Source organism: Lepidochelys kempii, chromosome 9 (assembly GCF_965140285.1).
Source record: "Lepidochelys kempii isolate rLepKem1 chromosome 9, rLepKem1.hap1, whole genome shotgun sequence".
In the NCBI taxonomy this organism is placed as follows: Eukaryota; Metazoa; Chordata; order Testudines; family Cheloniidae; genus Lepidochelys; species Lepidochelys kempii.
The window spans coordinates 49,642,629-49,654,629 of NC_136388.1; the positions used below are offsets into that span (position 1 = coordinate 49,642,629).

A 12,001-nucleotide genomic window follows, 5' to 3' on the forward strand; every position below is an offset into this window, starting at 1 on the left:
TAGCCTGAGTGGTGGAACAGGCTGTTGATACACTCCCTCACTTCATGGGAATCTCCTTCAGAGATCTCCAGGAAAATCTCGTGGAGATACTGGGCAATCCGCTGCCGCAGGTTCCTCGGCAGAGCTGCTTTGTTTCATGCCCCATTAACAGTAACTTTCCCGTGCCACTTTGCCTTGACAGGTGGGGGGATTATTGCTTCACACAGGCTAGGCGCTAGGGTGGAAGCCGCAGGCTTGGAGAAGACCCTCCCTTGATTCCCTGCTCACCCTCAGCAGCGAGATATTGTTCATAATTATTCCTGTCACCACACTTTCCACAGGAGGGGATCATAATCAGGCCCACCCTACAGTGCTGACTCTCTCCAGGTTCCCAAGAGCCCATTGTATAGCAGGGTCTGGGAACAGTGATTTACCCTGCCCCTGTGGCTACTCACCATTTTGGGGGTCTTGTGGCTCATGTGTGCTTGCCTGAGGTCAGCCAGTTAATGACAGGTATGCGAGTACTGGCTGCATTTTAAAGCACTGAAACAGTGTTTTCTGTGTTGGAAACAATACTGCTTCTGTAAAATGTTGCATTTAAACTTCACAGAGTTGACCTTGGGAGCACAGCCTCTCTCTATATTATCGGCGGCAGAACAACTGTGCAGAATTAGAAAGCGTCCAAGAAGAACTAAAGAGGACTTTCTGCGTGAGGTTATGATGCAGTCTGCCGCCAAGAAAAAAGAATTGAAGGAGTGGCGGGACAGCGAGAAGAGGGGACCTAAAGGAGAATGCGGCACACCAGAAAGAAGCCACGGAGCGGCTCTTAACAGTTATGGAGTGCCAAGCAGACACACTCCAGGTGATACTAGCTCTTCAAACCAAGCAGCTCCGTGCCCACCCTCCCCTGCAGCCTCTGTTGCAAAACTCTTTCCCATGTGCCCCCACACACATCTCCAACACACTGTTATCAACCTCCTGGCTCCACTCTCTACCCACAGCATTCCACTGCTCCCTCCTCACAGTCCAGCACTGTGGACTCCCACTGCACTCAACACCCATCCCTCTGCAGTTTGGCCCTGCTGAAGTACAGCACGCGCTACATCGTACTCCAAAGGAGAAGGTTGGGTATGATCCCTGGACATACACAAATCTGTAGCCATCCCGGGACCCCTCCTCCTCTTGAGACCTCCCTTCCTCCATCCCCCTCCCTGCTGCTGATTTTTTTTTTGTTTGAGACTCTCTGGTTGTTTTTCAATAAAAGAACTGTGTTGGTTTGAAAGCAATCTTTATTCTATTAAGTGAAAGCAAAAAGAGCACTGCAAAGCAACATACAATTATGTTAAGGTCCCTTCTTGCATCATGTACACCAATCACCTCCAAGCATTACAAGCACTGCAGTCCCGAGCATAGCAACAAATATTAGTGGCTTTCAGCTTCAAATTGCTGCCTCAAAGCATCCCTGAACCTTATGGCCCCACGCTGTGCCCCTCTAATAGCCCTGGTCTGTGGCTGTTCAAACTCAGCTTCCAGGCACTGAGCCTCTGCGGTCCAGCCCTGAATGAAGCTTTCACCCCTCCCTTCACAAATATTATGGAGTGTACAGCAGGCGGCTATAAGCATAGGAATATATTGTCATCGGCCATGTCCAGCTTCCCATACAGGCATCGCTAGTGGGCTTTTAAATGGCCAAATGCACACTCCATAGTCATTCTGCACTTGCTCAGCCTGTTGAACTGCTCCTTGCTGCTGTCAAGTTGCTCTGTGTATAGCTTCATAAGCCACGGCATTAAGGGATAGGCGGGGTCTCCCAAGGCCACAATGGGCATTTTGACTTCCCCTATGGTGATCTTCTGGTCAGGGAAGAAAGTCCCTGCTTGCAGCTTCTTGAACAGGTTTGTGCTCCAAAACATGAGTGCATCATGCACCTTTCCGGACCAGCCTGCGTTAATTACTGTGAAACGCCCACGGTGATGCACAAGTTCCTGGAGAACCATTGAGAAATACCCCTTGCGATTAATGTACTCTGTGGCTAGGTGGTGTGGTGCCAGAATTGGAATGTGCATGTCGTTGGTTGCTCCTCTGCAGTTCAAGAAGCCCATTTGTGCAAAGCCATCCACAATTCACGCACATTGCCCAGAGTCACTGTCTTTTGGAGCAGGATGCAATTAATGGCCCTGCACACTTCCATCAACACGACTCCAACGGTCGACTTTCCCACTCCAAACTGGTTAGTGACCGATTGGTAGCAGTCCTGAGTAGCCAGCTTTCACAGTGCAATTGCCATGTGCATCTCCAACGGCAGGACAGCTTTCATTCTCGTGTCCTTGCACTCCAGGGCTGGGGCAAACTCATCACACGGTCCCATGAATGTGGCTTCCTCATGCGAAAGTTCTGCAGCCACTCCTCGTCATCCCAGACATGCATCACGATGTGATCCCACCACTCGGTGCTTGTTTCCCGAGCCTAAAAGCAGCATTCCACTGTGGTCAGCACCTCTGTGAATGCTACAAGCAATCTCATGCTAGTATGCATGTTGAGATCGATGTTGCACTCCTCTTGCCTTTGTAGTTTAAGGAGTAATTCCACGGCCACTAGTGACGTGTTGACCAGTAAGTTGCTTGCACTGACCAACAGGTCGGGATCCATTCCTGCAGCCCGAAAGGGGCAGGGCGCGCAGTACAGAAACCATTAAAAGATGGCACCAAATGCAGACGGAATCAGAGGGTTTTCTGGGATCTGAAGCAATGCATCACGGGGCATTGGGACAGGACCCAGGATGCCCCATGACCCCTTCCGCCTTCCCACAAGTCTTAACGGCAAAAGAGAAAGAGGTGCTCTGTGGGATAGCTGCCCAGAGTGCACTGCTCCGAATAGTGCCACAAGTGTGAACATGCTATTGCACAGGCAGCTGTCAGTGGGAACACACAACAGCAGTTTTCCTTTGGCGCTCTCTGAGTGGTGCTGTAACTGCCGGCGCTGTAACTTTGCAAGTGTAGACATGCCCTCAGTAATGCCTCTTCTGTCTTTCTACGAGTGTTTTTTTTTTTTTTTAACCATTAGTATGAGTCAAAGATCATAATGACCTCTTTGGTTGATAATCTCCTTTGAGTGGCAAATTGTCCACATTTTCAAGGAGCTCACATACTATTGTCTCATTAACTTGTGCTTCCCTCATCTGCTTGTTTTACCCACTCTTTGTCACTCATTTTATACTTGTGTGAATTAAAACGGATATAGTTATTTTGGTGCAAGTCTGTGTGTGATCACTCAATTTAAGTCAGTTTATTGCTGACTGCAGCCAATTTTATTCCAAAATAGGAGTATCCATACACAGACTTGCACCAAAATAATTACATTTTAATCGTACCTTTTGTTATGTCAGGCCATGTGTGGGACCATGAATCTTGAAAGGTGTGTTGTGAAGGTGTGGCTCATCGCAGCAGTGGAATTTTTTGCATCTGTTCTGGCAGGGTCTGGTGCCACTTTGAATTGGTGTATCCTTGTCTGTGGTGAGTTTGCTTCTGATAATGAGGTTGGAGTGGGGGTTGTTTGAAAGCCAGAAGAGGAGATTTAGGAAAGATTTCTTTCAGGATGTGGTCCCTATCGAATATGGGTGTAATTGTTGGATGCTACCCCGTATGGGGTCTAGCGTGAGGTGGTAGGTGACAAGTAGAGGCGTGTGGTTGGAGGGGGTTTATTTCTGTGTTGAATCAAGTTCTCTTGCGATATTTCGGTGGCTTATTCCATGATGCAATCTACTTCTCTGGTTGAGAGTAGCAGCCGTGTTAGTCTGTATCCGCAAAAAGAAAAGGAGTACTTGTGGCACCTTAAAGACTAACAAATTTATTATGCTCAAATAAATTTGTTAGTCTCTAAGGTGCCACAAGTACTCCTTTTCTTTCTCTGGTTGAGTGTCCTTATTTAATGGAGGTGGTTTTAAGTTTATTAAGGTATTTATCCTGGACTTTCTCCTTGGATTATGTTCTGTAGTATCTGAGTACCTGGCTGTAGTGAACAGATTTCTTGGTGTGTTAGGGGTGGATACTGGACCCATGAGGGTAGGTCTGGTGATCGTTGGATTTCTTTTATATAGTTGTCTGTAGGGCTCCATTGTTGAAGCTGATCATGGTGTCCAGGAAGTTAATGCTAGTGTGGGAGTGTTCTAAAAAGGGTTTAGTGGATGGCTGGGGTTGTTTAAATCCTGTGTCCAGAGGATGAAAATATCCTTGATATATCTAAGGCATATCATTGATTTATGGTGCATTTGTCCAGAAATTCTTCAAGGTGGCCCATGAAGAAGTTGGCATATTGGGGAGCCATCCTTGTACCCATGGCTGTTCCCATGGTTTGGAAAAAGTGTTCGTCACTGAATGTAAAATGATAAAGGATGCAATGGATGAGTTTGACGATCTTTGGGTTGGATTCCTGAGTGTTGTCCATTATCTTGTAAATACTGTATTTGAGACTCCACTGCTATGATGATCAATACACCTTTCAAGATCTATGGGTCCTTGTAGCGGGGCAGTCACCCCCTCCGGTTTGGAAGAGGTTAAAAACGGCCCTGGGAAAGGGCTGCCCCAGGGAGCCAATCACGAATGGGCTTGAAGCAGCCAATTAGGGCCCAGCAGGGCCAGTATAGGAAGGGCTCCTGGGGAAAAGGAAGTGAGTCTTGCTCAAGCAGTGGAGCAAGAAGGGCCGAGCTGCCTGGCAGAGACAGGGGTACCTTGGACAGAGCAGTACTGGGAAAGGGCAGGCTGAGTTGGGGAGCTCTGGCCTGGTGACCTCCCAGGCTGAGGCCTTGCAGTAAAGGCCTCAGGAGGTCCTAGGGCTGCAGGGAGGCAGCCAGGCCGAGAAAAGGCAGCAGGTCAAACCCCCTCGCCAGTGATGAGTGGCCATTTCAGACTGCAGTTTGCCCTTGAGAGAAGGGGCTAGATGACAACTGGCAGTAGCCACTGAGGCAAGGTGGTTATAGGGGGGTTGGGGTTCCCCTGGGAGGGGAGACCCAGAGTGTGGGGCACTGCTGTGGGGCAGCACCCCAAGGTAAGGGGCACCAGGGTCGGGGAAGGACACGGGGCCGGAGATGGTGGAGACAACAGGGCATGTAAGCAAGGGCGAGAAATCAGCCAGAGGAGGGCGCTCCTGAGCTGGATGAGCTAATTCTCGGACTGACCAGCAGGAGGCACCACGCCAGTGAGTCGGCAGTCTGCTACAGTTCTACATATCCCTATCACAAGTGGTATACCTCATCCAGTGCATTGAATGACCCTATAACAAATATGTGTGGGTGAAACTAGACAATCACTATGCTCTTGAATGAACTCACACAGAAAAATGATAAACAACAAAAACACCTCATCACCTGTGGTTGAATGCTTTTCACAAAGCGATCATGCTAAATCTGACCTCTGTCCTTAAGCTGAAAGGAAACCTGCACCAAATATTAAAAAGACAAGCCTGGAAGCTTAAATTCATAACATTGCTAGATACTAAAAATCATGGACTGAGCAGAGACTCTTTGTATTTGTGGTTTATTACAACAATCTATAACCCACTTATCTTCACCCCACCATGTCTGGAGAGGTCTTGAATGGTCACCTTGAATGGTCCCTTGAAATATGTGCTAACTACTTATGCTAAATAAGCTGTTCCACCTTTGTTTAGCTGTGACACTCTGAATACATTTCCCAGACCTAAAGAAGAAGCTCTTTGTAGCTCAAAAGCTTGTCTCTTTCACCAACAGAAGTTGGTCCATTAAAAGATATTACTCACGTGCCTTGTGTCTCTAATATCCTGGGGACCAACATGACTACAACTATGCTTTATACAATAGATGTAGAGAGACATTTTGTGCTGTTCTGTCATGAATGCAATGAAGGTAGAATCAGTTAGTTCTTGGATGAGTGTGTTGAGGGTAGTATTGTTTGAAAAATATTTGTCAGGGTTTCCTCCCCACTCTGAACTCTGGGGTGCAGATGTGGGGACCGCATGAAAGCCCCCTAAGCTTATTTCTACTAGCTTAGGTTAAAAACTTCCCTAAATCCTTTTGTCCTTGGACAGTATGCTGCCACCACCAAGTGATTTAGACAAAGAATCAGGGAAAGGACCACTTGGAATTCCTATTCCCCCAAAATATCCCCCCAAGCCCTACACCCCCTTTTTGGGAAGGCTTGAGAATAATATACCAACCAAATAGGTAAACCAGATTCTTAAAAAACAGAACTTTATTAGAAAGAAAAAAAAAAGTAAAAGAAGCACCTCTGTAAAATCAGGATGGAAGGTAACTTTACAGGGTAATCAGATTCAAAACACAGGATTCCCCTCTAGGCAAAACTTTAAAGTTACAAAAAACAGGGATAAACCTCCCTCTTAGCACAGGAAAAAGTCACAAGCTAAAACAAAACCTAATCTAACGTGCCTTGTCTTATTTACTTACACTTTTTGCAATATTGAGACTCATTTTAGGATGGTTTATAGGAGGAGTTTTCTGACCTGATGCTTCTCTGCTTACCAAGAGAACACACAACCCCGCCTTGGATTTGAAAGTATCTTCTTTCCCCATTGGTCCTTTTGGTCAGGTGCCAACCAAGTTATTTGAGCTTCTTAACCCCTTACAGGTAAGGAGGAATTCTAGGCTACCCTTAGCTGTATGGTTATGACAGTATTAGAGAAAGTATTATTGTACATTAGTGCAATGCTGGCATAGGACATGAAAATTGAGTGCCAGTTGAGGTCTTGAGGTGATGTAAATTTGGGGACATTAGGTCAAGCTGTTCCTGAGATAAAGTACTCTCCAAAGTGACCTGGTTTTGTTTTGTTTTTAAATCGCTTTCTTATGTTGCTTTTTTCTGTGTCAGATATGAAGTTTCTCTTTAATTTATGGTTTCCTGGCTTCTTACTGTTTGCTGTGTCCTGAGGGGAGAGATTTAAACAACTTTAAGTTGACAAGGGAATTAAGAAATTGCTTTTCTTATTATATTTTTAATTTTCCATTTTCATAATTAGTGAAGATCAAAAAAATTGTAATGAATACATTTATTTCAATTGTCTGCAGGTGAATGGAGACATTCATAGTTCACAATTATATGGTGAACTATTTCTTCAAATAAAACTTGATCTGTAGCTTGTTTATGAACAGTTCATTGTGAGTATTCAGTATTTATTATTTGAACTGGTTTCAGAGTGATAGCCGTGTTAGTCTGTATCAGAAAAAAAACGAGTACTTGTGGCACCTTAGAGACTAACAAATTTATTTGGGCATAAGCTTTCTTGGGCTAAAACCCACTTCATCGGATGCATGCAGTGGAAAATACAGTAGGAATATATATATACATAGAGAACATGGAAAAAATGGGTGTTGCCATACCAACTCTAATGAGACCAATTAATTAAGGTGGGCTATTATCAGCAGGAGAAGAAAAACTTTTTGTAGTGATAATCAGGATGGCCCATTTCAAACAGTTGACAAGAAGGTGTGAGTAACAGTAGGGGGGAAAATTAGCATGGTGAAATACATTGTACTTTGTGTAATGACTCTTCCAATTCTGCAGTTTCTCATTGGAGTCTGTTTTTTGAAGTTTTTTATGTTGGAGAATTGCGACTTGTTACAGTTGGTATGGCAACACCCATTTTTTCATGGTGTGTGTGTGTGTGTGTGTGTGTGTGTGTGTGTATGTATCTTCCTACTGTATTTTCCACTGCGTGCATCCGATGAAGTGGGTTTTAGCCCACGAAAGCTTATGCCCAAATAAATTTGTTAGTCTCTAAGATCCCACAAGTACTCCTCGTTTGTTTTTTTTGTAATTTGAACTGTTTTACATAAACACAGCTCATGTTGTGTGTTTCTGTTCTCAGTCTTAGCGGAATGTAACACTTAGAACCAGGATTCTAGTGTGAATGTTCACAATTACAAATTCACAGTTCACATTCTGTGAATATTTTGCAATATTCATTTTAAAGCTGCCTGTTTCAGAAAACATTCCTGTCAGTGTATTAACTTTGTAGAATAGTCACAGAAAGCTAACACACGAAGGGGTGCGGGAATGGAAATTGTTCTGCAAGTAAAGTTTTTGCTTCTGACTGAACAGATTTCAGTCTCTCCCAAGTCATAATTAAAGGTGTTTGTTCCGGTTTTATATTTTCTCTTAAAATAATAATGTTGTTACAAACCTCCAAATACCTTATGATTTGTTATATAAAGTCTGTTTGTTAGAAAGATTTAAAGTCCTATAAAGTCAATTTCAGTGTAAATCCAAGTATTCAGACTTGAAGTAGGTTTAGTACGATATAATATTTTCAGTTTCAAAATATGTAAACATACCTGTGATCTGATTCTCCAATGACTTGACATACTGTGGGAGTAGTTTGATTTCAATGGGGATATGCACAATGCATAAAGTTAAGCAGATCCCCATGTCTTTGCAGGATAAGGGCCATAGGCACTTGTCTTTTAGAAATAAAGTCTCTGACCATAGCAACAAAATTGTGCTAGAGTCACTGAATCCCATCTTCTATATCTATACCCAGTGCAGAGATTTTGGTAATTAAAGCTGTTCTGAAAGAAGGCTTTTTTTCCTTTTATAACATAGTTTTATTTTTACACAAACAAAAAAATCATTTCCCCACACATCTGAGTGTGCGTGCGGGGGAGCAACTAAGGGTTGGAGGACCTTAATTATTAGTACTAGGTCTACTGTGAAGAGGTCTTTGTCTGATGTGTGTTTGTAGCAGTAAGAACAGTCCATTTTTGAGATGATTGTATCCAAAATTTATTATGTTCTGAAACTGTCATGCCTTAACTGCATCAGCCAGATGAGCCATTGGCTTGGAGGAACTTTGACTTTTTTCTAGGAACTAGTGCCATCTGTAGATAATGGGAACATGATAGTTTTCTACAAGTGTTTGAAAGGTGTAAACACAAAGGAAGGAGACTAATAGTTTAGGGTTGTACACTGGGATATAACCAGGTGCGATAGAATATAATTAAGAAAGAGAAAATTTAGTAATGAATGAATGGAAAAAATGTAATTTCTAAAATCTATTTGATGTGGCATATTCTTTCAAGGAAAGTGCTGTAAGCTCCATTACCTAGGACACGTATTCATATATTCCAAGGCCAGAAGGGATCATTGTGACTCTGAGCTCTGGTATAACCCAGGCCATAGGATTCCCCCCAACACCCCCCCCCCAAAAAAAAAATTCCTCCAGCATATCTTTTGGAAAAACATCCAATCTTGATTTAAAAATTGTTAGTGGTGGAGAATCTACCATGACCATTGGTAAATTGTGCCAGTGGTTAATTACTTTTACCATCAACAATTGATCTTATTTCCAGCCTGAACTTGTCTAGCTTCAATTTCCAGCCATTAGATCATGTTGTTCCTTTGTCCGCTAGATTGAAGAGCCCATTAGTAAATATTTGTTCCCTGTGTAGGTACTTACAGACTATAATCAAGTCACTCCTAAACCTTTGCTTTGTTAAGCTATTAGTGCCATTGTACAAGGCACTGGTAAGACCTTGTTTGGTAACTAGAATTGTATATAGTATTCCAATGTTCTAGAAAGATTAATTTAAACTGGAACAGGTGCAGAGGAGAGCGAGTAGGATGATGGGAACGAAGGGCTCATTTTATGGGAAGAGGCTGGACGAGCTTGTTTAATCTAGCCAAAAGAAGGCTGAGAAAAGATATAATTGCTCTCTGTAAATATATCAGGGAGTAAATACCAGGGATGGTGAGGAGCTATTTAAGCTAAAAGACAATGTTGGCACAAGAAAAAATGGATATAAACTGGCAATGAATAAATTCAGACTGGAAACCAGAAAAAGCTGTCTAACCATCAAATTTGTTCGGTTCTGGGTCAGCCTCCCAAAAGGAGTTATGTGGGCAAACAACTTAATTAGTTTTCAGAGAGCTAGACAAATTTGAGTGGGATTGTATGATGGGATTGCTTGTGATGGCAGGGGGCAGGGTTCAGAAGCAGTGTTCCCTTTAATTTTTCTCACATGTGTGAAATGAATTTTATGTGCACCAATATAAAGGTTATGTGTGCCACATCACCTCCATATTGATGCACATAACAAAATTAATGTAAAGGGATGGGGCCAAGGGGTTCGGAGTATGGGAAGAGGCTCAGCGCTGGGGCAGAGGGTTGTGGTGCGTGGGGTGAGGGCTCTGGCTGGTGGTGGGGCCAGGAATGAGGGGTTTGTGGTGCAGGCTGCCCTGGGGCTATGGTGGTGCCACGGCAGGTCTAGGCTGGGGCTGGGTTGGGGCCAGGGGAGGGGCGCCTCTCCCCTGGCCGCGGCAGGTCCAGGTTGGGCTCGGGCTGGTGGAGGGACACCTATTTTCTGCCCACAGCAGCTCCAGGGCTGGGCTGGGGCCAGCAGGGAGAGGCGCCTCTCCCCCGGCTGCAGCAGGTCCGGGGATGAGGGAGACACGCCTTTCCCCCCCCGCAACCTGAGTGCCTGTGCCATGCTTAATAGGCTACTGTGCACATGGCCACGCAGCTTAGGGGGAACTGAGCTGAGCTCCACAGCCATGTGGTTCACTTCCTGTTTGTCTTGTGTTCCTAAAAGCTCATACTTCAGGGTTTTAGCTGGCTTCTTGCAGGGGTCAGGAAGGAATTCCCCCTTCCCCTGCCCCATTCTGTTTTTTTTTTTTTAATCTCCTTCCTCAGAAGCATCACGGATGGCCACGGCTGTATATGGGACATTGCATGGAGTAGGATAGACTGCTGAGGTGGTACAGAGAATTCTCTCTCAGGTCCTTGCCTGGCTGGTTCTTGCTCACATGCTCAGGGTCTAACTCAGGGGGGGTGGCAAACTTTTTGGCCTGAGGGCCACATCGGGGTTCCAAAACTGTATGGAGGGCCGGGTAGGGAAGGCTGTGCCTCCCCAAACAGCCTGACCCCCGCCCCCATCTTCCCCCTCCCACTTCCCGCCCCCTGACTGCCCCCCACAGAACACCTGACCCATCTGTGGCTAGTAATACTTGGCTCTAATTTAAGTTGTTGGGCTTAATGTGTGGGTGCTAGTGGCCTGTGTTATACCAAGTAGATGATCTAGTGGTCCCTTCTGGCCTTAAACTTATTGACTGTAAGGTAGATATAATGAGCTCCTTGACTATCATTATAAGGATCAGAAAACATCTTTAATCATTCTTGTTGATGTTCTCTGAACCCTCTCCAATTTATCCGTACCCTTACTGAATTTTGGGTACCAAAACTGGATGCAGTATTCTAGCACAGAAGTTTTCAAACTTTTTTTTCTGGCGACCTAGTTGAAGAAAATTGTTGACGCCTGCGACGCAATGGAGCTGGGGATGAGGGTTTTGGGGTGTGGAAGGGGCTATGGGCTGTGGCAGAGGATTTGAGGTGCAGGGGTGAGGGCTGCGGCTGGGAATGAGAGGTTCAGGGTTGGGGGGGGGCTCTGGGTTGAGGCAGGGGGTTGGGGTGTGGGAGGGGGTCAGGGCTCTGGGCTGGGGGTGCAGGCTCTGGGGTGGTGCTGGGGATGAGGGGTTTAGGGTGCAGGAAGGGGCTCCAGGTTTGGGGGGGCTGCAGGGGATTGGGGCACTGGCTTACCTCCAGCGGCTCCCAGTCAGTGGTGCAGTGGGGCCGCCAAGGAAGCAGAAGCAGCCAGCAGCAGGTCTGGCTCCTAAGCGGAGGCGTGCAAGAGGCTCTGCGCGGCTCTTGCCTGCAGGCACCACCCACCCCCAGCTCCCATTGACTGGTTCCTGGCCAATGGGAGTGCGGAGCCAGTGGTCAGGATGGGGGCAGCGCACGGAGCACCATGGCCCTCCCACCTAGGAGCCAGACCTGCTGCTGGCCGCTTCCAGGGCGCAGCGTGGTTTCAGAACTGGTAGGGACTAGCCTGCCTTCGATGGGCAGCATTGGCGACAGGACTTTTAATGGCCCGGTTGGTGGTGCTGACCAGAGCTGCCGCCACCCAGTGCCTTACATTCCATGACCCAGTACTGGGTCACGACCCGCATTTTGAAAACCACTGTTCTAGCAGCAGTCACAACGG

At 45.8% G+C, this 12,001-nt stretch overlaps 1 protein-coding gene across 18 annotated transcripts in view; it reads left to right on the forward strand.

Moving 5' to 3' along the window:
* MAP3K13 (mitogen-activated protein kinase kinase kinase 13) overlaps positions 1-12,001 on the forward strand; it is a 141,160-nt gene that overhangs the window by 30,137 nt on the left and 99,022 nt on the right. The window contains exons 2-3 of one of the 18 annotated variants that reach the window (XM_078854201.1): positions 590-841; positions 6,457-6,596. The exons of 16 other annotated variants lie outside the window; for them this stretch is intronic. The gene's annotated coding sequence lies outside the window, so the exon portion shown is untranslated. The remainder of the gene's footprint in view (positions 1-589; positions 842-6,456; positions 6,597-12,001) is intronic. One more of the 18 variants, XM_078854200.1, reaches the window with a different exon arrangement.